Source organism: Triturus cristatus, chromosome 10 (assembly GCF_964204655.1).
Source record: "Triturus cristatus chromosome 10, aTriCri1.1, whole genome shotgun sequence".
Taxonomy (NCBI): Eukaryota; Metazoa; Chordata; class Amphibia; order Caudata; family Salamandridae; genus Triturus; species Triturus cristatus.
The window spans coordinates 488,346,050-488,368,124 of NC_140593.1; positions in this window are offsets into that span (position 1 = coordinate 488,346,050).

A 22,075-nucleotide genomic window follows, 5' to 3' on the forward strand; every position below is an offset into this window, starting at 1 on the left:
TTATACATTCATTTGCATATAAGATCTCAGGAAAAAACAGATGTAATAATACTGTAGGAGTTCAATCTCTAAGAAATACAAATTGTTCCCTATCTATGTTTGGGCCATAATCCACAGACCTGAGTTTAGTAATCCATGTTGCTCGAGTTTCCTCCAAGTGTGTGTCCTATAACCACCTCTCAGATGGTCGTTGGCCACTCTCACTCCATGGAATCGAATCTGAGGTAAATCTGCTGAGCCATGGTGTGTATTAAAATGGACAGCTAAAGGGTAGTTACTGTTGCCATTTCTGATCGCATGGATATGCTCCTGAATCCTTTCTTTCAACTGCCTTATAGTACTCCCAATATAGATACTTTTGCAAATGCATATTATGCAATAAACAACACAATTGGTTTTGCAATTCATGAAGGTTTCTATTTTGTATTGAACAGCAGTATTGTATTTGAACTGTTAGATCTTATCCACTGTATGCAAACCATGTTGGATCTTCCTGTTGTTTTGCAGCGTTATAAAAACTGGGCATAGTATGTTGCATAAGGTCTTACCTCTTCTGTAAATAAACTTAGGTTTATCTGAAATGACTTTACTCAAGGTGGAATCTACCTTCAAGATGTGCCAATATCTGTGGAAGATTTTCTGTAGTACATGGCTCATGGAATTGTACGGTGTAATTATTTATGTTTAAAGTATTTTATTCATTCAGCGTGACTCATCCAAACTCATATACAGCAGTATAAGATCGGCAAATGAAAAGGAGCGAAAGTCCGGCATGACACAACATTTGAGTACAAACGTCCCCCGCCACCCCAACGTAAACACTGTCCCCGTCCCCCCAAGAAAGGAGTCAAGGAAACCATTGTCCAAGGCCGGCCCGAAAAGGCAAGTCTATGGAAAAGTCTCCAAAGTGGACGTCCAGCCACAACATCACCCCCACTCCCCCCCCCACACCCCCAGGCCCCCAAACCTGCAGCTCAAAAAAGAAGAAGCAATGTCGATCTCCCCCCGGAGAATTCCTAGGCGGTCAAAGCAACCCCTCCTGTAGCCGTTTCTCTAGCGACCTCACACACAGCATTATCCATTTCAGCCCGGATAGTAGGCGAGTCCGGTCTCACTGATGAAGTCGAAGACCTGCGGCCAGGGACCGATTGCCAGCCATCCCTGGTAATCCGGCGACGACGTGGAGTGGGGGTATCTTCGTCAGTCGCCGTGATGCCCAATACAGTACAGGTGTCCTGAAGGGAGCGCAGCTGATGCAATATTCCGTTCCAGCGGAAGATAATACGAAAAGGGTGGCCCCAAGAATATTGAATGTCATGCTCCCGCAAGAAGTCAGTCACAATTTTAAAGGACTTGCGTTTCTGTAGGGTGACCACTGAGAGATCTTGAAAGAGGGCCACCCTATGGCCTCTGAACTCCAAGGAGGGCTTAGTGCGAGCCACCCTTAGAATCCTTTCCTTCAGGGGATAGTCCGGCAGGTAAGCCAGAAGATCGGGGGGAGGCGCCGGGGCTCTGCGTCGTGGGCCCACTCTGTGTGCCCGATCGATCCTGAGAGTAAAGTCTGTCGGCTCACCCAGGACTTCCCGGAACAGATCCTGCAGGTAGGTGGCCGCGTCTTCCCCCTCTTCTCCGAGCGAAACGCCCCGGACCCTGATGTTGTTCCTCCGGGAACGGTTCTCAAGGTCCTCCACATATGATTGTAGATCAATCTGCTGGTCCCGGAGCCTGATCACTTCCTGCTGGAGCTGTGTGAGTTTCCCGTCCCGGGCATGTCCCGCTTCTTCCACAGATGAGACCCTTTCTCCTAGGCCATCAACCTCTCTCCGGACCTCTTGCACTTCCCCCGCCACTTCCTGCTTGAGAGTCTGGAAGTCCTCTCGTAAGGAGCTAAAAAGTGACTCAAGAAATGACCTGGTAATTGGCGGCTCCCCTCCGCTCGCCCCCTGTGAACTGCTAGACTGACTTGGGGAGGGCCGTCCGCGGTCTTGCCGTGCATTGCTCCTGTTCAACATTTCCGGTAGGGTGCGGTCACCCTTCCTGCTCCCCTTGTGGCCGGCCATCTTGGGCGCCGAATGGAAGTGTTCTATCCTCACCAGCGACAGTAGCGTTCACTACACCGCCTAGCTACCCGCCGGGTGACCGCCCTAGCTGGTTAGGCCGTCCGTCCGCTCCTGTGGTGCAGTCCAGCACCCGCTCTCCACCTCCTCGTGCTCCTCGGGCGTCAACTCCTGCCAACTCCACCTCAGTGCTAGGCCGGTGGAACGTAGCTTCCAGTCCAAAATGGCGTCCACAGTCCGTAGCACGCTGCCTCGCAAGTAGCTCCCCGAGCGGACCCCAATCCGTTCACAACAAGGGAGCCAACAAGTCACCGCGGTCACCGCGGTCAGCCGCTTCAATGGCTTCTGAGACCCCACTGGGCCCGAGTTGCACCGCCAGGCACACACCACCTCCCATTTGGCTTCAGCGGGTGGGACGGTCTCGTGCCCCGAGCCAGTCCAGGCAGGGCCCCCGAAATCCTCGGCACCGCTCCAGTCCCACCCACGGCCGTAAATCGGCCGTTCTTCTTGGCGGGGCACCAACTTCTCGCTGCCTCGTTCGCTTTCGCTCAGCGCCCCAATCAGCGACTCCTCTCCAGGCCACGCCGGCGGCCTCCGCGCAGCCCCTCAGGCTCGAGTATGCTCACAGGGCGGACCCAACGGCACTTCCGGTCGGGCCGCAGCTTTCGAAGGTCGCGGCTCGGCTTTCACAGTCCGCTAACAATGCCTTCTGGTGCACAGATTTTCCCCCCAGCAAGGTCCGCTAGTTCTCCACTGCACCCGCCGTCGCCGGCCAGCGACGATGGGGGGAGATCAGCAGTGAATAAGGTGCTCAGGGGCCTGGGCTGGAGGAGCTCGCCGAGGTCGCGTCCTCCTACGCCGCCATCTTGGCCACGCCCCCCGGTGTAATTATTTAAACAGCTCGTTTCCTATTGTCAGTGGATTTCACTCTATTCTTCAGAAGTTGCTTACGATCTGTGTTTGGTATCCTGTTTCTGGCCTATTTGGTAATGTCCGAGCTATAGCCTCTGGCAGAGAATCTCCTTACTGCTTCATCCATTTCTGTTTTAAACTCCTCCTCCTCGCTACAATTACGCCTTATATGTGTTAGTTCTCCAAAGGGGGCGGAGTGAATCTGAGATTTAGGATGTGATGTCTCTGTGTGTAGAATCGAGTTACATGATGTTGGTTTCCTATATAAGGCAGACATGATAGCGCCATTCTTGACATAGAATTTCAAATCTAGAAAGGAGATCTCATGTTTGTTATATTGGAATGTAAACACAATATTGCAATGATTTTGTTTCAAGAAGCTGCAAACATCTTGTAAGTGTTTCTCCCCCCAGACCAAATCATCAGAACATCATCAATATAACAGCCCCAGTAGACCAAGTGATTGATTAATTCCCCTGGACAGGTCGACCAGATATGTCTTTTCCAGCCAACCCATAAACAGATTAGCGAAAGAAGAACATTTTGATCCCATCACTACTCCTTAGTGTTGGCGGAACCATGTGCCATTGTGCAGAAAGACATCATTATAAAGATCTAACGTAATCATTTCTATCAACATAGACGTATGTTCCCATAGAGTTGCATCCCTGTTAGAAAGAAAATGTTTTATAGTGTAGTATGGGTTAACCACTCCCTATGTACAACGCTAAGTTAGCATAACCTCGACGGCTGTTAGAAAGCCAGCTTGCCGCTTCTGCTGCTTTTGCACGCGACACTGTTGTTACATGTTATTCATTCGAGAACTGCTGACTCGACTTTGCTTCACATGAGAACCGTCTGTTGTTTAACATCCTTAACAGCGAGCAGTGACCTAGGTCTGTACACCGTGTAAAGAACGAGTCTGGGTCACTAGACGGTGCAGGTTGTTGTGTTCAGGTTGATCGTACCACTTCTTAGCCATAACATACATACAGCTGCCAATACCTGAAAGACGAGTCCTTAAATATTGCAGAGCAGCATGTTTTCTGTTACATTCGAAACGAAGAGCTTTTGCAGGAGAGAGCCTAGCTGATCCTGTGATGTGATTCCACTAAGCTGATCTATAAGGTATGGGGTCCCCCATGCAAGCCTAAGAGACCTTCTATTAGTCTAATAATACCTTATTAGTTGCTAGAGAAAGGAGGGTGGTCGCTTTCCACTGTCATTATTATTATGATTGCTCCTTTCATTTTCTATGGTATTGTAACAATGCTGATGGTGCTGATCCTAACCATTTGTCTGCTTGTGTTAGCCAAAGTACTGCATCTTAGGACGCAAGGTTTATAAAATAAACTCTTTAAACTTTACCGTGTCTTTGTTATTCTGTTGTGGACTGATATATAGCTACCAACGGGTATTTCGGATTCCCACCACTCCTGAGAGTATCTAAGTCGCTTGTTCTGGGTTGTCTATACATTGGGACCGCCGAGCTAAATCTCGGATAACGAATGTGACACTAAGCTAGTCGGATAGGGGTTCTTGGTTCTGAGGGGAGTTTCTGGTACACCACAATTCTCTGAGGTCCTGGTTTCCTGCGCATAGTTCTGTGCATAAGCAGAATCCCTGCAACATGGCGCACCTAACGTTTGGTCTTTTGATCTGAGACGCCTTAGTAGTGCTTTTATTAGTCCACAACGCCCTCACTCTGGTTTCCGGACAACGGGAGTGACGGCTTAACCTACCTAGGTTTCGACTAAAGGTTCTTTCAAGCTTGATAATTAAAAAGGTTTTCTTTTTCTGAACCCCAGTGCTACTGTAGAGCTTTTTGTTGTTCTTCTGAGTGTCCCGATGGCGGTCAATGTTGCTGCGCATAGTCGGGTTCCCCTGACCGCACATTTACGGGTCTATGGGGTCCCTGATGATGGCTTGGCTGTTATTTTAGTAGTAGGCGCTGATGCAGCGTTCCCGTATGAGTTGTTTTACTCTTGGGTGACGTTTGAGAAAGTGGATGCAAACGACGATTTGTTCCACGAATATACTCACACAGCAGTGCCTGCAGCCTATGCCCCTTATCGGACACTTGAGATTCCTCTCACTGCCTGGCAGCATACTATTTGGTTTAATGGCGCCCTTCCCCATGCGGTAGTACCGGCGAGAATGGGCCCGTTGTCTATTGCAGGGGCCACATGGCCGGTGCTGGCCGGTTATACATCCCACCCCCGCTACATGACTGTGGCGGTGGCGGAGTTACGAGTGCTACACACTGCCCTGATTACGGTCCATAGGGCGTTAGTGCAGTACGTGTCTCGCAATGTACAGGTGGGGGCACCTGCAGTTGCGGGCCACACGACTGACCATCACGCGGTGGTCATCAGTCCTGTTATGGTTAATGCGGTCTTCGGCAAGCGCCCCCAAAATAGGGATGAATTTCCTTACTGGCTTGCTAAAAAATTTGATCAATTAGAAGCCGTGTTTCCACATACTTCTCCTGTGGATAAACACAGGATACTCACTATTACTTTGCCGAAGGATCTGGTCCCGGATATGGTCGACTGTGACAATTGGGGCAAGGTCTTTGCTGTGACCTATGCGAAGTGCTATGGCACTCCGTCTATGTCTGTATTGCCCTCGGTCATCAAGAAAGTCCAAGACAATCATGGTGCAGAGGCAGCAATTGAGTTGAGAATGAGGCTTGTCGACAGCTTCGATATTGTTTGTTCCATGGTTATGGGCAACCTTAAAGGAGATGCCATGCAATTGCAAGTGTGTAATATGTTGGCACTTGTGGATCCGGGCGACAGGCCAAAGGAATTCGCAGAAATTATAGCGAAAGCCTACAGAATGGTGGGACGTAGCGCCTTGGGTGTGAAACCCACCGTGGTCATTCCTACTGTGGTACAGCAGTCTAAAGTGAGTTCGTCTACAAAAGACGAGAAGCCCAACTTTCCAAAACAAAGTTGGCGAGCTGAAAAACAGGGGAAGCAGCAAGAGAAACGGAGGTCTCGTTCTGCGTCGCCGGTCCAGATACAAAGTGAACGCACTTATGATTTGCGCGATCGTTCTAATATTAAGTCACCTGATAGATTTCAGGTTCCTGAACAACGCTCTCCTCGTTCTTCACAGGAAACATCGGCTTTTCAATCTGGTGGCGGAGATCGTGGGAAGGGAAGGGGTGCTCAAGGTCGTGAGCAGCCCCGTCAGACTGACGGTAAAGGCAAGCAGGACGAGTCTGCACGTCAAAGACCCCCGTTTCAGAAGAAAAAAGTTGCTGCTCTGACTGCGAGATATGCCTCAGATGGTACGGACACAGCTTCTGAACCAGACATGGGCACTAACGCTGCTAGACAGCACGGCGGAAGTTACAGTAGTGCGGCAAGCGCTGCGTCCATTTCTGGCGGAGACAGCAACTGATACATATGTAAGTGTTGAAACTGCTGATACTCGCGTAGCTCCCCCTGAAAGGATGTTTGAAATTGTCCTTTTAATTGAGGGTGACATACAACGTAAAATTAAAGTGGTATTTTGGGATAATCTAACCTCCACCTATGATATTCTTTTGGCGGAGGCAGATTGGCCCCCGACTTTCGTTTTAGAGGCTCCTAGAGGGGAGGTAGTAATCCTCCCGTCATTTGGGCACACAGTGCCACTGGAACATTCTAACAGGTTAGCCGGGGAGTGGGCGCAGGTGCTCGCGCCTGCGTTGTACCGTACTCAGGTGGGCTGGGACAAATTTTCTCCCAATCATACGATTCCATTGCGGTCGGAACCCCAGCCACAACCCCAATACCCCATGCGTCGCGAGGCTCAATCTCACGTCGCGTCCATCCTTGAACAATTGGAATATCAGGGAGTACTTGAAACATGTGTGTCACCCATGAATAATCCTTTATTCACTGTGACGAAGCCTGACGGATCGTACCGCCTAGTTTTGGATTACCGGCACTTAAATTCGCACTGCCGGACATGTACGGTACAGAATACACACAGTTTGGCTCTCGTCGATAGTCTCGTGAGAAAACGATTTAAAACTACTCTTGACATCTCCAATGGCTTTTATAGCCACAACCTGTCTCCTCATAGCTATGAGTGGACGGCGTTTACCTCGGGTGGCAAACAAAAGAGGTTCAAAAGGCTCCCGATGGGCTATAAAAATAGCCCCGGGGTCTTTGCTGCTCGTGTGGTCTCTCTCTTGGAGATGATTGACCCGGAAGCATATTCGTATGTAGATGACATCTACCTGACGGACGACGAGTTGCTTCCACACCTTGCTCGCGTGGATATTAATAACTATGTTTGCTGACTTCGGTTACAAGTTCAACTTTGCGAAGTCCCACATTGCCGAGTTCACAGTGTTGTTCTTGGGGTACGAACTCAATCATGAGGGTCGAGGCTTGGCTCCGCAGTTCCTTGAGAAATGCGCATGCCTTAGTACTCCTACGACACTGAAGAAATTACAATCTCTGCTGGGTTTTCTGAATTTCGGTCGTACCTACATTCCTGATTATGCCCAGCGTATCAAGTTGCTTTATGCCTTGGTACAACCTACTTTTACCAAATCTTGCTGGCTGCCTGAGCATTCAGCTGCATTGCAATCTTTGCAGTCTGATCTTCTTGCTTCGAAATTCTTGCAAACTCGTGATAACCACACTAACCTGGTCACTAGAATCGTACCGGGTGCAGTGGGTTTCACCTACTTGACGTTCAATGAGGGCAACACCGTCCCCATTGCATACAAATCTCATCTGTAAACTTCGGCTGAGCTGCGCTTCTCCGCTGTCGAAAAAGTACTGACAGCAGTTCAGATGGCGATCCTGAAAGAGCGAGCGCTATCACAGGGGAAGCACATGCTGGTGGTAAAACCGTACCCTGCCCTTGAGGCGGTCACTAAAGCCAGTGTACCGAATTCTAAGGCTTTGCATCCAAGGTGGATACAATTGGCAACCTCCTTGACCTCGCCTGACGTCACATATATATTTGACGCGGCATTACAGACACAGGAGTTCTTGAAGTATGAATTTGTTCCTCCGGCTCCTCTGACTTTGCGCCCGCTCGAGGAGTACCATTGTGTCATTTACACTGATGGGTCTGCGCAACCCGCAACTGGATCAAAGCACGCCTATTCAGCGGCCTGCGCAATTGTAGTAGGTACTTTCGTGAACGGTGAGTTCCAGTCTGATGTCGTGCATACGCAGTCATTGGGTGATTGCACCGCGCAGTTGGCGGAACTGAAAGCTCTGGTGCTTGCACTGGAATTTGCTGATCCTCGAGTCACCACTCTTATAGTGAGTGACTCGTACTATTGTGTTCAATCATACAACGAGAATCTACACTTTTGGAGTCACAATGACTTTCGTGATTCGAAAGGTAGCACAGTAAAGCACAAAACGCTTTGGGTTCGAGTGGCAGAACTTAAAGAAGGTCTGCCCCTCGTGAATGTAATTCACACTCTTGGTCACCAACGAGTTGGTAAAACCACTAGAAAAGGGGAACCCCTGAATGAATGAAGGTAGAGCAGCAGGGGAAAATTCACAAGTAAATACAAAAAATATCTGCTGTACCTATAGTTATTTTATAAACGCATCTAAGTCGTTTCTTAAGACAGAGAAGAACCACTCTTACTGGACTGTGTAAGGATTACAAAACACATAAAAATGAGGTATTACTCCATATTTTAATTTTTGACCTTGTTAGAAAAATACTTATTCAATGAAAACGTGAGATATAAACATTATACCACCATTTTCATACAAACAAAACCCAGGACCTATTTGTCCTACAATACATTGGTGCCCATGGACAATCTGTGGAATAAAATTATTCACACATACTCATTCATACTCAGACGCATTCATACATTATAACAAAAGACACATGATCCTAACTGCTAAAATTAGAACAAAATGCAGGCCCAAGATAATGGTAAGCGAGTCTTCTTAAGTGTTAAACATAAACCAAGGGGTACAAAAGAAGAAGAAAGGCATATGGTAAACAGAATGGGGTAACAAGAAAAATGTTCTTGTAGTATCTTAATAAATCTGTGTAGTGAACAATCCAGTTCAATATGCCGACGCGCGTTTCGGTGTGACGCCCCCTTATAACCGGGGCAACACCTTCTTCAGGGCAAGAAATTATTCAGACATAAGTTCCATGGGACCTATCAAGTGATAAATAACAATTAGTGAACACAAACTGTTAATTCTAAACATATCTGTTAGATGACACTGATTATTTATAAAGTTACACCATACAAGATACAACGAGTTGGTGTCCATGCTGTCGGTAACAGTTTGGCTGACGAGGCAGCAAAAACCGCAGTGGCGACATATTTAGTAGCAGCAGTTACAAGATCCAAAACTAGGATTGATGATGACATCTTGGCAGCTATTGCTGCGTCCGAGACAGGGACGGGCTTTCCGAAAGGATTCCCTTCCCGCTACCATTATCGTTTAAGTCCTGATAACGTCCTGTTAGTGAGGATTAACGACGTTGGTGACAGATTGATTCCCAACGCGGACTGCAGACCATCTCTGATTACAGCTGCCCACGAAGGTGTTGCGTCTGCGCATGCCGGCGTTTCGGCGACTGTATCTCTTTTACAGCAACGTTACTGGTGGTACGGTTTGTACAAACAAGCGCGAGCTTATGTCCTTTTATGTGACATTTGCCAGCAGATTAAACCTTCTTCTGTCGCGCGTCCACCACAAACGCAGCTGTATATATCTAATCAACCACTAGCGTGTGTTTATTTAGATCACTGCGGTCCTTTTTCCTCTGATACTGCGTACAAGTACATCTTGGTTGCAGTGGATTCGTGCACACGTTTTCTCTGGGTGTGGCCGCAAAGGAGTACTTATGCCCGGACGGTCATCAAGGATTTGCGTGTCTTTATTGGGAGTTTTGCATGTGGTACCCTTCATTCTGACCAGGGCCCTGCGTTTGCCTCTAGGGCTTACAAAGAAGCCATGAGAAGTTTGGGGGTCCAAGTCAAATTTTCATCTCCATACCGGCCTGAGGGCAATAGTGTTGTGGAGCGAATGAACCGTGACCTAAAGCAATCTTTGACAGCAAAGGTTTTAGGTACAGGCCGAAGCTGGCTAGCCCACTTGTATGACGTGCAACGTGCACTTAATAATCTCCCTAGAAGGTCTCTGGGTGGGCGGACCCCATACATGATGCTCTTTGGAGTACGAATGTTTGTTCCGGACCTTGAGGGTCTAGACATGGCGGCAGCTGCCGCGCCTTTTGACCTAGATGATCACTGTGCTGTATTGCAGAATCTTCAAGAAGCCAGAGACACTCTAGCAAAGGAACCCTCTACATGCGAAGCTGAGCTCCAGATTCCGGTAGTCGGCTGGCTACCTCGAGTTGGTGACCTGGTCCGTGAGAAGGTGGAGAGCAAGAAAGAGTTTGGCCCCTCTTATCGTGCACCAGTCCCGGTGCTTGGAGTCCAGGGTACACGTACAGTTATTTTACCACCACTTCCTGGTCGCAAGGATAACAGGTACATCTCGATTGACAATGTCAAGCTACAGCGAGTGGCCGATTCTCCATAGTAGGACACCTTCAGTTTCTTGCCCTTCCATTCTGCGAAATTCTGTTGTGATGCCGCCCTCGAACATCATTCCTGAGGTTGCCGTTGAGATGCATGCAGTTGCTGCCCCTGCTATGCCGCCTACTGATGGTGATTTGCCTGATGATCCTGAGTATGCTTATCCTGCAAATGTCCAGTTGCCTCTATTACATTCAACAGCGATTACCCAGTCAAGTTCTTCCTTTGACACTGAATCAATGACTTCCACTGCCCCTTCCAAAATTGCTATATTTTTTGCCTGGTTCAAGAGACATTTTTTGGTGGCACCATGGACTTACATCTGGCTGGTGCTAATATGTATTTTTTGTTCATGACAATTGGCTTTGTGGTAGTGTTTTTTAAACTTATAAATGGACACTACCTGACTGAAAGATCTACGATTGGATTAATTGATGGAACTTTGGCCCCCCATTCCTCATCACACATTATGAAAAGGGACCAGACTTTTGTGGACACTACTGCCTGGCCTGTGCGTGATGGGATCGCTTGGGATGCAGTTAAATTTCAAATTCATGGGCCTACGGAAGTGATTAATGTGCCTAATGTATTTCGTGTTTCTATGGGTAATGTAGTTAAACAGAATATCCGATCTGATGATTGGGATGTACAAGCAATAGAAGCACTATTTTCTGATCTAAAATATTATGCTGCATTTGATGCTGAAGATTTGTATTTAAATTCTACTAATTATGGTGAAAAATTTTGTTATCAGCATTATGGCACGCATTTCCTACACAGAGCAAATACCTTTCGTAATTTTGTTAATTACACACAATGAGAACATTGTCCGGCCCCTTCTCATGGCAGTTCTGCCACATTAGTGAACAAGTTCACATATTTTTCGGATTTTAGTGTGTCTAAACCGACCTCCTTTTATTTTAAAATGGCGCCTGAGGCCGCCTCGAAGGTTAGGTTGACACATACCAAATTATTATATTCCAAGTCCTTTATGGACGAATTGGCTGTCGGAGGCTATGAGCTATGGAAAGCTACTATCGATCTTAAATCGGTTTGGGGTACTAAACCATGGCAGGTTCAGGGAACAGAAGCTTTGCATCGCGCATGTCTTATCCCAAACCACATTTTATTTTTGAATTCATCTATTTTTCAGACAACCTGTTTTGGTTTGGCAACGTCTAAAAAATTGAATTCCCCCACAATCCCGGATCTGGGTGCTTATCCCGGCTGGGGTAATTACACAGATCTTTCTCTTAGTAGGTTGCAGTCCCTCATTTCCAACACCACCTTTAATGTTTCAGCGTTTAATCCTGAAGGGTGGTTGGTATGGCAAACTGGTTCAGATTCCTGTCAACGTCGATTTTTAGCCTTGGCACCAGGGTACACTCACGTCAGGGTAGATCCTCGTTTTGAATCATCACACACTGTAACTACCTACTCTGTGGGTAAGTTATGCCAGTCGTGGCTGCAACATTCCACATTAGCATCTGTTAAACTTCATTTGTCACGTTTAGATGACAAAATTGATCTGAATGATTTTATTAAAGGTCCTGCAATAGGCAGGTCCAAAAGATGGGTATATGCTATTTACAACGAAGTTTGGAAAATGTCGCAAATTGAGGCTGCGTCCAGATTACGTGCTATTGACCAGGCCAATATGGAAAAAGTGTTGGCTGTGATTGATAATAGTATAAATACCTTGTCTTCTAGAATTTACACTTTAGATAATATTGTTTCATCTGTCGTAGACATTGTGCAAGATGATTTGTCTGTGTTGTATCATGTCAGAAAACAACAAAGTCTGTGTCATTCAAACAGGGCCTCTTTGGGTCAAAAGAGCACGGGTCTGCTGACTCAAAACAATCATGTATGTTGTTGCGAGAAAGGTAAACCTACAAAGATTATATAGGTTTTGTGTAAAGCCCTCACTCGCCAACCTGGTTGGTGACATGCTTCATCATCGGGCTCCACTGGGTATAGCCGAATGCCATCCCAGTGTGCTACAACGCCAGGTTACTGCGGAGCGGGGTTCATGTGAGGTGACAGTGAATTTAAAATTTTCAATTGAGTCAAAAAAGATAATTTTATTAGTTTTGCTAATTGAAAATATTAAAAAGGGGAGAGTGAAGGTCAAAAAATAGAAGACCAGATTCACTCTGTGGCGGTCAACATGTTTCTGCCTTAGTGTATGTTAACAGGCTTTCGTCAGGACCAGAGTGGGAGTGCAGAGTCCCGGCGGTGTGGGCGCGCTAAGGCTCACCCTACCGTGGACTGATTATGTGAAAAATATATACAGTGAAAAGTCCGCCAAAAAAAATTATATACTGGTGGAAAGGAACGAGTTTATTCTGGTTAATAACAGACACACAAACAAGAGACAAAACATGAAAGAATTGTAAATGTTGATGGTCAAACTCGTGATCAAGCGCTGTCGAATCAGCTAAGCAGCAGACAAAGTGCTCAATTCATGAAATGCTAATAGCGTATACCTCAGGTGCAAAATAGTGAGATCGGTGCGCCTACAAGTACCAGGGCACAGGTGTCAGGCAAGCGGGTTGGAGCTTGTCCTGAATAACGTGTCTAATAAGGTAAAACGGGACACACGTTAAGGTTGTACAATGTGTCGAGACTAAAATATGGACGGGGGGCAGAAAAGCCCCAATCGATGATTGTTTTGAGTCAGCAGACCCGTGCTCTTTTAACCCAAAGAGGCCCTGTTTGAATGACACGGACTTTGTTGTTTTCTGAGATTAATCCCTTGAGGGGAGTAGTCGTGTTTTGTTCCCTTCCTCTCTCGTTGTTTTGGTGTGTTGTATCATGGCCAGAATCAGTTGCGGTCTGTTATGCAGTTTGCATGGACTTTGCAAACGTTAAAGGCAGGGAAGGTCCCATGGGATTACATGAATGTTTCCTCTTTGTTCCTCCCTTTTAATTTAACTGCGAAACAACAGTTTATGTCTATGAAGGATGCTACTAATTCATTACTGCACATTGAGAAATTAGAACCGCTGCCTTTCTCTATTGCTGAGTTAAATTCGGCCGTGTGGCTTATCCACGGCGTTATCACTTTACCTTTTTCGCTTTTTAAATTTAGTTCGTGCATGAAACATTATGCTCTTGGCAAATATGAACAACTTGGTTGTGCGTTCCTGCATGAAGTTTGGTCACTCCCGTTTACATATAGATGCAGGCGGGAGGGCACAGAGGTTTATCTAAAGGGTGAGGAATGCACTTCTGTTCCTGATCATTCTGTGGTGTGTAGACACATACAATTACATGGTGCTTGTAATGTACACGCTCCTAATTTTGCGTCCTGAAAGGTGTACCGGTGCCAGTTATTACCCCTTCATTTACACTGCTTGCGAACGGTAGTTATTTGCTTTTAAATAATGAAAATTGCTGTGGGATGCTAACGGGCATACCATACATAGTCACTGTTTCACAGCGTGTAGTTTGCTGTAATAATGTCCTTTTCCCACCCCCGCATGGCCGGCTCGATGTTTCTATCTGGCCTTCGATTCCAACCTTGAGCGCAGAGTTCAACCAGATGAGCAGAATAAGGGCTCTTTTGTCTCAAAGGGAGGTCGCTTTGACTTCTTACCGTGAAACCTTTCTTCTTCACGTGGCAAACACCCGCACGGAGGTGCAGGCGCTTTTGAATACTGACCTCCCCTTCCATTTTGGAACATTGATACAGACTATCTTTAATGCCTCGTCTACGACCGGCATAGTTCATTTTTTTTAAACTTGTGGGCTCCGGCCTCGTGACCTCCTTTCAAACTATTTTTGGTGTGATTCCCGCATTTTTTCATTCTATTTTTTCCAGCGTCTTCGGAGGTCTTCCTTTGCTTCTCACCCTTATAGCTGGAATACTTCTGTTGATTTGCGTCCTATGCAATGGCTGCGCAACTTGCGTACCGAGACAACATGCCCCAGCTGTTACATCTGCGTAACCGGATGCTTGAATACTATGGCACGTTGCCCCTGGCGACTTTAAGTGTCGCGTATGGATTGTCCTTCCGGTTTCCCTTCTTTACTTGTGTGCAACCCGTCTTTCACTGCCTGGATTGTCCATTCCAGTGGACTCTGGATTTATGCCTGACAACCTCGGTGTCACCTGTACCGGATTTTGGTCAACTAATGGGCCCCTTAACGGCTCATGAGTTTGAATGTTCTGGTGTTGGGTTTATGGCCTTGGGTGCGGCACATGGAGTCCTTGGAAATTGGGCCATTGAAGAGGCTGCGATTGACTTTCTGGAACGAAGTTATATCGAGGAACCTTCCTGTTGTCCCCGTGTGGTGCTGGAAGCTCCAATTGTGAGTGAACACGTGTGTTCCTTTCCCTTGCTGAATTGGATGGCAGAAACTTTTGCGGAACGCTCCAATGATTTCCTCTTGGAGGCTGTTGCAACTTATTGTGCCTATACCTTTATGGATTGACTCTTTGTCTTGGTCGCCTCTTGGTGTATCCATCGATGTCATTTTTTCCCCATTTTTTCATGTTTTTTTTTCACCTGGCGACATTTTTTTTTAACATTTTTTTCTTTTCGAACTTACACTTACCTTATATGGACTTATAGTTCATGCCCTTGGTTCAGTTGTTTCTAACTTGAACTCTGCGTTCTTGATAAGTGCGCCCCTAGTGGTTAGTAGTCCGATCAAGGGGGGGTGTAGTATGGGTTAACCACTCCCTATGTACAACGCTAAGTTAGCATAACCTCGACGGCTGTTAGAAAGCCAGCTTGCCGCTTCTGCTGCTTTTGCACGCAACACTGTTGTTACATGTTATTCATTCGAGAACTGCTGACTCGACTTTGATTCACATGAGAACCGTCTGTTGTTTAACATCCTTAACAGCGAGCAGTGACCTTGGTCTGTACACCGTGTAAAGAACGAGTCTGGGTCACTAGACGGTGCAGGTTGTTGTGTTCAGGTTGATCGTACCACTTCTTAGCCATAACATACATACAGCTGCCAATACCTGAAAGACGAGTCCTTTAATATTGCAGAGCAGCATGTTTTCTGTTACATTCGAAACGAAGAGCTGTTGCAGGAGAGAGCCTAGCTGATCCTGTGATGTGATTCCACTAAGCTGATCTATAAGGTATGGGGTCCCCCATGCAAGCCTAAGAGACCTTCTATTAGTCTAATAATACCTTATTAGTTGCTAGAGAAAGGAGGGTGGTCGCTTTCCACTGTCATTATTATTATGATTGCTCCTTTCATTTTCTATGGTATTGTAACAATGCTGATGGAGCTGATCCTAACCATTTGTCTTCTTGTGTTAGCCAAAGTACTGCATCGTAGGACGCGAGGTTTATAAAATAAACTCTTTAAACTTTACTGTGTCTTTGTTATTCTGTTGTGGACTGATATATAGCTACCAACGGGTATTTCGGATTCCCACCACTCCTGAGAGTATCTAAGTCGCTTGTTCTGGGTTGTCTATACATTGGGACCGCCGAGCTAAATCTCGGATAACGAATGTGACACTAAGCTAGTCGGATAGGGGTTCTTGGTTCTGAGGGGAGTTTCTGGTACACCACAATTCTCTGAGGTCCTGGTTTCCTGCGCATAGTTCTGTGCATAAGCAGAATCCCTGCAACAATAGCTTTAATACCTAGAGTAGTGACAATGGGTGTATACAAGGAGCAAATATCTAAGGTGACAAACCAGCACTCTGACCAGTTAAAATCCATTAATTGATTTAAGAGGTCCTTGGTGTCACGTACAAAAGATGGCAGATTAAATACCAAAGGCTGGAGAAAAGAATCAATATATTCAGAAATGTGCTCGATGTGTGACCCAATTTCCAAGATGATTGGTCTACCCGGTGGAAAGTTGCCTGGTTGATATATTTTTGTCTAATGTAAATTCAAGGTGCAACAGGATGTGGTGTATTCATATTTTTAAATTCTAGATCGTTAATTAGGCCGAGATCTCTCCACTGCCTCAGTTTTTTCTCCAATAAATCTGGGATTGTAGTTGGGCACTAACCAAATTAGGCAGTATGTAAGTGACATTAAAGCACATGACATCGCACATGACATTACAACCCATGACCTCACATGAAGTGATATCACAAAAAGTTACATCAGATTTTATGACCTCAAATATGTTAAGTAGATCTATCATGAGTACATTTGGGCGCATTACAATATTTAACAAATTAGATTTTGAATTGGAGTTGTGTCAAAAAAAGTAATGCAACCCTGGCGCAAGATCTAGGTCTCCACGTGTACATTTATTTATTAAAACTCTGCCAGAAAGAAATTGGCACCAAGAAGAAACGTGGCAGTATATCTGTTCTGCTTAATTGGTTGCAAAGTCTGCATTTTAAAATATCTTATGGGGTTAATGCACCTGCGGCATAGATCTTTATGTACCCAGTAAATCTCAGAAAATAATTGTTAGAATCCGGGTTCTCTGGTTGGCACAGGTAGGTACTTGTGACAAGCAGGGAACCTTTCCTCTAGTCAGGGTAAGGTTACACTCCTAAAATAACCCCTGCTCACCCTCTAGGTAGCTTGGCGCAAGCAGACAAGGCTTATCTCAGAGCGTTATAGGTTAAGCATTTGTGAACACATACAGTAACCAAGTGACAACACTACAAATGGACACCACACAGGTATTTATATTAAAAATAAGGATTCTTTATATAGAGTTACCACAAGACCATTAAACGACAAAAATACACAATACTGTTACTTTAGATGGTAGAAATTTGCTTAGTTCTCTTAAGTTCTTAAATGCGACACTTTAAGTCAATGTACCTTAGATGCGACGAAAGTGTTGCAACAGTGCTGATGCGATGAAGTTCTTGGTGCAAAAGAAATAAAGACGGGATCTTCCAGATGCTTTACGCTTCTCCGATGTTGCGAGAAGACTCGACTCGATGCGTCAGCTACAGCGGCGTCACCCTTGACGAGATGCGACGACAGTGGCCTTGGCAGCGGCACTCTTCTCCGACGTTTGCGAGATGCTTCCGCTCGATGCGATGCTGCAGCGGCGACACCCCTTTGCGTGATGCGACGACAGCGGCTCTGACGGCGGCATGCTTCTCCGTGGATGCAAGGCGCTTTTCTTGATGCGGTGCAATGCGACAACTACGATGGCTGCGATGGCGACACGCTTCTTCCTCGATGCGAGACTCTTATCTTGATGCGGTGCAATGCGTCAGCTACGATGGCTGCAATGGCGACACGCTTCTTCGGCGTTGCGGGACACTTCCGGATTGATGCGAGACGCTTCCGCTCGATGCGATGCTGCAGCGGCGACACTCTCTGCGAGATGCGACGGCAACAGCTCCGACGGCGGCACGCTTCTCCTCCTTGCGTCGCGCTCCCACCTCCTTGCGACACGCAGTCCCTCAGAAGGCCCAACAACAGCAGCAGGCACTTCCAAAGAACTCTGGGGAGCTGGGGGGGTGAAGTCCACTGGTCCTGGGACTTCGTTCAGGGGGCAAGCTCAGCACAAGCCCTTGGAGATCTTCTAGAAGCACAAGTTGAAATAAAGTCTTTGTAGTCTTTCTCCTCTCCTTCAGCAGCAAGGCAACCACTGCAGGCCAATCCCCCAGGTCAGGGACAGTACTCCTCCTTACAGCTTTCCCAGTTCCTTCTCCTCTGGCAGAGGTTCTTCTTGTTTAAGCAGGATCTAATTTCTTGGGAGCAGGGTCCCAATACTTATACCCCTAATTCCTTTGTTCCTCTGGGGTAGAGGGGCCTTTGCCCAGTCCAAACCAGTTCTTGAGCACTCTGTTGACATGACTCTGCCTTTCTATTCAGAGTGCAGGGCAGAGACATCAGTCGCTCCACAGGAGGTGGAGCCAGCATTGTGGTGGCAGTCCTATTCAGAGTCCAGGTGTACTCCTCCCACCCATCTGGATGTCAATCTCTCTATTTACCACCAGGCTACCTAGCCCTGCCCCTCTGGGTTTCCCCAGCCCTGTCACTCACACAACCAGACAGGCAGATACACATCATAGCAGAGGTGGGCTGAAATGGTCAGGCAAGCAAATACCAACTTTCTAAAAGTGGTATTTGTAAACACAGAATATTAAAATAAACTTTACTAAAAGATGTATTTTATTATCCTGAGTTCAGGCATACTAAACTCGAATTTCTACCATATTCCCTGGGCCTGTTAGGATCATAGAATGTAACAATTCTAACAGCCCATTCTGGCCTATGGGAGCAGGTAGCCTTGCAATAGTGAAGAACGAAAATGGCTGTAATTCACTATTAGGACATGCCACACACATCAGGGCTTGTCCTACCTTATGCTTACAATGCACCCTGCCCTTGGGCCTGCCATAGGGGTGACTAATATGAAGTTAAGGGAAGGTTTAGGGACTGGGAAGTGGGTGCACTTGCCCAGTCAGCATGACAGTACCAGACTGCACGCAGGTTCTGCAATGGCAGACCTTAGACACATTTTACCAGGCCGCTTCTGTGGGTGGCACAACCAGTGCTGCAAGCCCACCAGCAGCATTTGTATTTACAATCCCTGGGCACTCCTGGTGCACTTTACTGGGGTCTGACAGTAAACCAAATAAGCCAATCATGGAATCCAACCAACATATACATTTTACATAGGGCGAGCATATGCACTTTAGCACTGAACAGCAGTGGTAAAGCGCCCAGAGTCATAAAACAGCCAACAACAGGTCAGAAAAAATGCAGGAGGAAGGCAAAAAGTTTAGGGATGACCCTGCAAAAAGGGCCAAGTCCAACAATAATAATAATAGTAAGATGACTCTGGAGCTTAATGCACTTGTTGGAGAGACAGGTGTTTTGTCTAGTCCCAGTTTTGAATCAAAGTAGCATAGAGGGTTATTATGTCTCCGGCAAAGCACATCATTTGATTATGTAGATGATTAAGTGGGTTATTGCTTTTAACACAGAGATACTTTAGTTACTTGCAGTTCATAAATTGTAATCCTTCTATTATAGTACAGTGAACTACGAAGGAAAGGACATGTTACTCCTACACCTTGTAACCCTCACTATCTTATATAACACATCCTGTAAATCGATTAACACACATATGATTTATTGTCAATGTATAATGTGTATGTGTGATGTAATGCGCTCCGACACCCAGGACTGGGTTGGATAGCACAATAAAAGAAATAAGACAAAATAGTGCCATTTAAATTGTTATTGTAAATACTAGGACAGACCAACACATCTGACACACAACATAACGCAAGAGTGTGCTATTTGATTTAAGTTGCGTAGGTACTAATTGTTCTTATGTTCCGAGGCGCGGTTCAACTGCTCAAAATAAACCTTTCAACAAAACATTAGCCTTTGAGTGGCTGAATTGCTCAGTGTGAAACAGTCAAATAAGGTAGGGTCGGGCTGAGGAGGGGCAGGATGCAGACAGCAATAAACAAAAACTGCCTCTCTCCCCTTGTCCTGGAAGTGCAGACTGCAGGCAGCCTTGGCGGACAGGGCAGGCTGAGAAAAAATCCCTGGAGGTTTGCAACAAAACAAAAGGGAAGGTAACAGGTCAAGTGCAGGGCCATTGTAGTGCTTTGACCTGCCAAAGGCCCTGCGACTGACAGAAGAGAGAGGGGAAATTTGTTTGTCCCCTCATCCCCCCATCTTGTCCCCCCGTGTGCCACCACTACAAAATCTGGGGGGATATATCCCCCACCTCACCCACACTTCCTACGCCCATGCCCCGGTCACATAATTTCCTAGGATACTACCCCACCTGACTACAGGTTTTACTGTGTACGGGAATGTCTCCACCAAAGCCCATTGCTTTATTGCAAGTTTTTTACACCTGCTCAAAGCTGGTGGAATATGTTCACAGTAAAGTGTGAAGAATAAGGGAACTGCATAGGTAAACGTCTGCAATTCATGGACTAGCACATTTTCCCCAATTCAAAGTCCAGCAAATGGCAATGGTTTGTTACTGCAAAGGGGGCAGGAGGGAAATGGTAGGGGGTGTTCAGCCAGCACCAATATTCCCCACTTTAGGTGCCGCCATCTCGTAATGATGACCGTAGCTGTGCGGTCACACCTGGCAAGTCTGGTGAGCAGGAGATCCTGCCTTCCTATTCTTTTCCCAAGAAGCACCCACAAATTCACAACTGATCCGCAAAGCATTGCATACACTGTGTCCAGAATAACCATACATGTGCATCTTTTCCCGTTCTAATTCAATTTTCAATCACTTTGCACAAATATTGCTTATGTTGCCTAATAATATCTATTATTCACTGCACTATTTCTGACCCTGTAATTAAAGTGCCTTCTCTGGACAACTGCTGTGCTTTTTCTGTAAGTGTGGCTAAATTCTTTCATACAAAAATATGAAATTCTCAGTATTCTGTACAAGGTTATAATTAGGAGTGGGCGTAGCTCGTGTAATTCTGTGTAGCGTAATCAAGCAGAATTGCCTAAGAATTCCGTGAGATCACACAAAATTACACATGAAGAGCAATTCTGCGTTTAGTTATTTCTTAGCGTAAAAATGCCCCCACAAGTCCAAATTGGATGCGAGGATGCATTTTTGCGCTAAGAAATAGCGCTAAATGCAACAGAACACAAATAGCAGTCGGATTTACCCAACTTACTCCCAGCTATTTTCTCAATGCAAAATGCACCAATGCGTCCAAAATGGACACCAGGATGCATTTTTGTGCCAATAAGTAGCGATAAATGCAAAACAACACAAATAGTGAGCATGAGTTCCAGCTCACACTCGCTAAATGTGCTCTTGTGGTAGGGTTTTGCCCGCAAATTACATGAGTAGGAGTAAGTGGGTAATTAGTGATAATTCCATGTCAAAGAGTAATGCGGAATTACCTAAATTAATCCAATTACTCCGGCGTAATTGAAATTCCGTCCATGCCTAGTTATAATTGCATAATACACAAATAATATTTTTATGGCTGAACCATCAAAGAACCGTAAATAATCTTTAAGATATGGACTTCTGTATTCCCCTACATGTTGTTTGTTATTTGTAATTTGTTACGCACAATTTGTAAATCATCAGCACCAGGAAGACAGATGCTAAGCTCACAATGGTGGTCCTACCTCCACACCAGCCCATCACCTGTTTGAGCGGGTCCCTCAATTACTTACTCAAGTTCTAGTACTCTCGGCAGGATACTTCAAGACGAGTTTGAGGAAGTGTCTTCCCTTTCTGCGTGCTGCTTTTCCTCTCTCTAGTTTCACCGCGTTCTCACCTAGAGGATGAAAACCTTGTGTTTCATCCTCTCAGAAACGGTACATCTTTTCACTTTGTTCTTGCCGCAGTACAGTGCTGTGCGGCGAGGCTCGCCAGAGCAGGTACTGCTTTAAAAAGATACTGTGGAACTTGGAAAGCTACAAAAGGTCGAAGAGGCGGAACCGTCATTTTAGGGAAGCTATGCTTTGAGACCGTCGTTGTTAAAATTCTCAACTCTGCTGCCAGTGCCATCTAAAGAACAGACACACACAATGTTCAAGAAGCGCTCAGTCAGGATTTAGATACAGGAAATGGATGGAAAATTCAAAGCCTGTTAAAATAATATTTGCTGGAGTCTAACACATGTGAA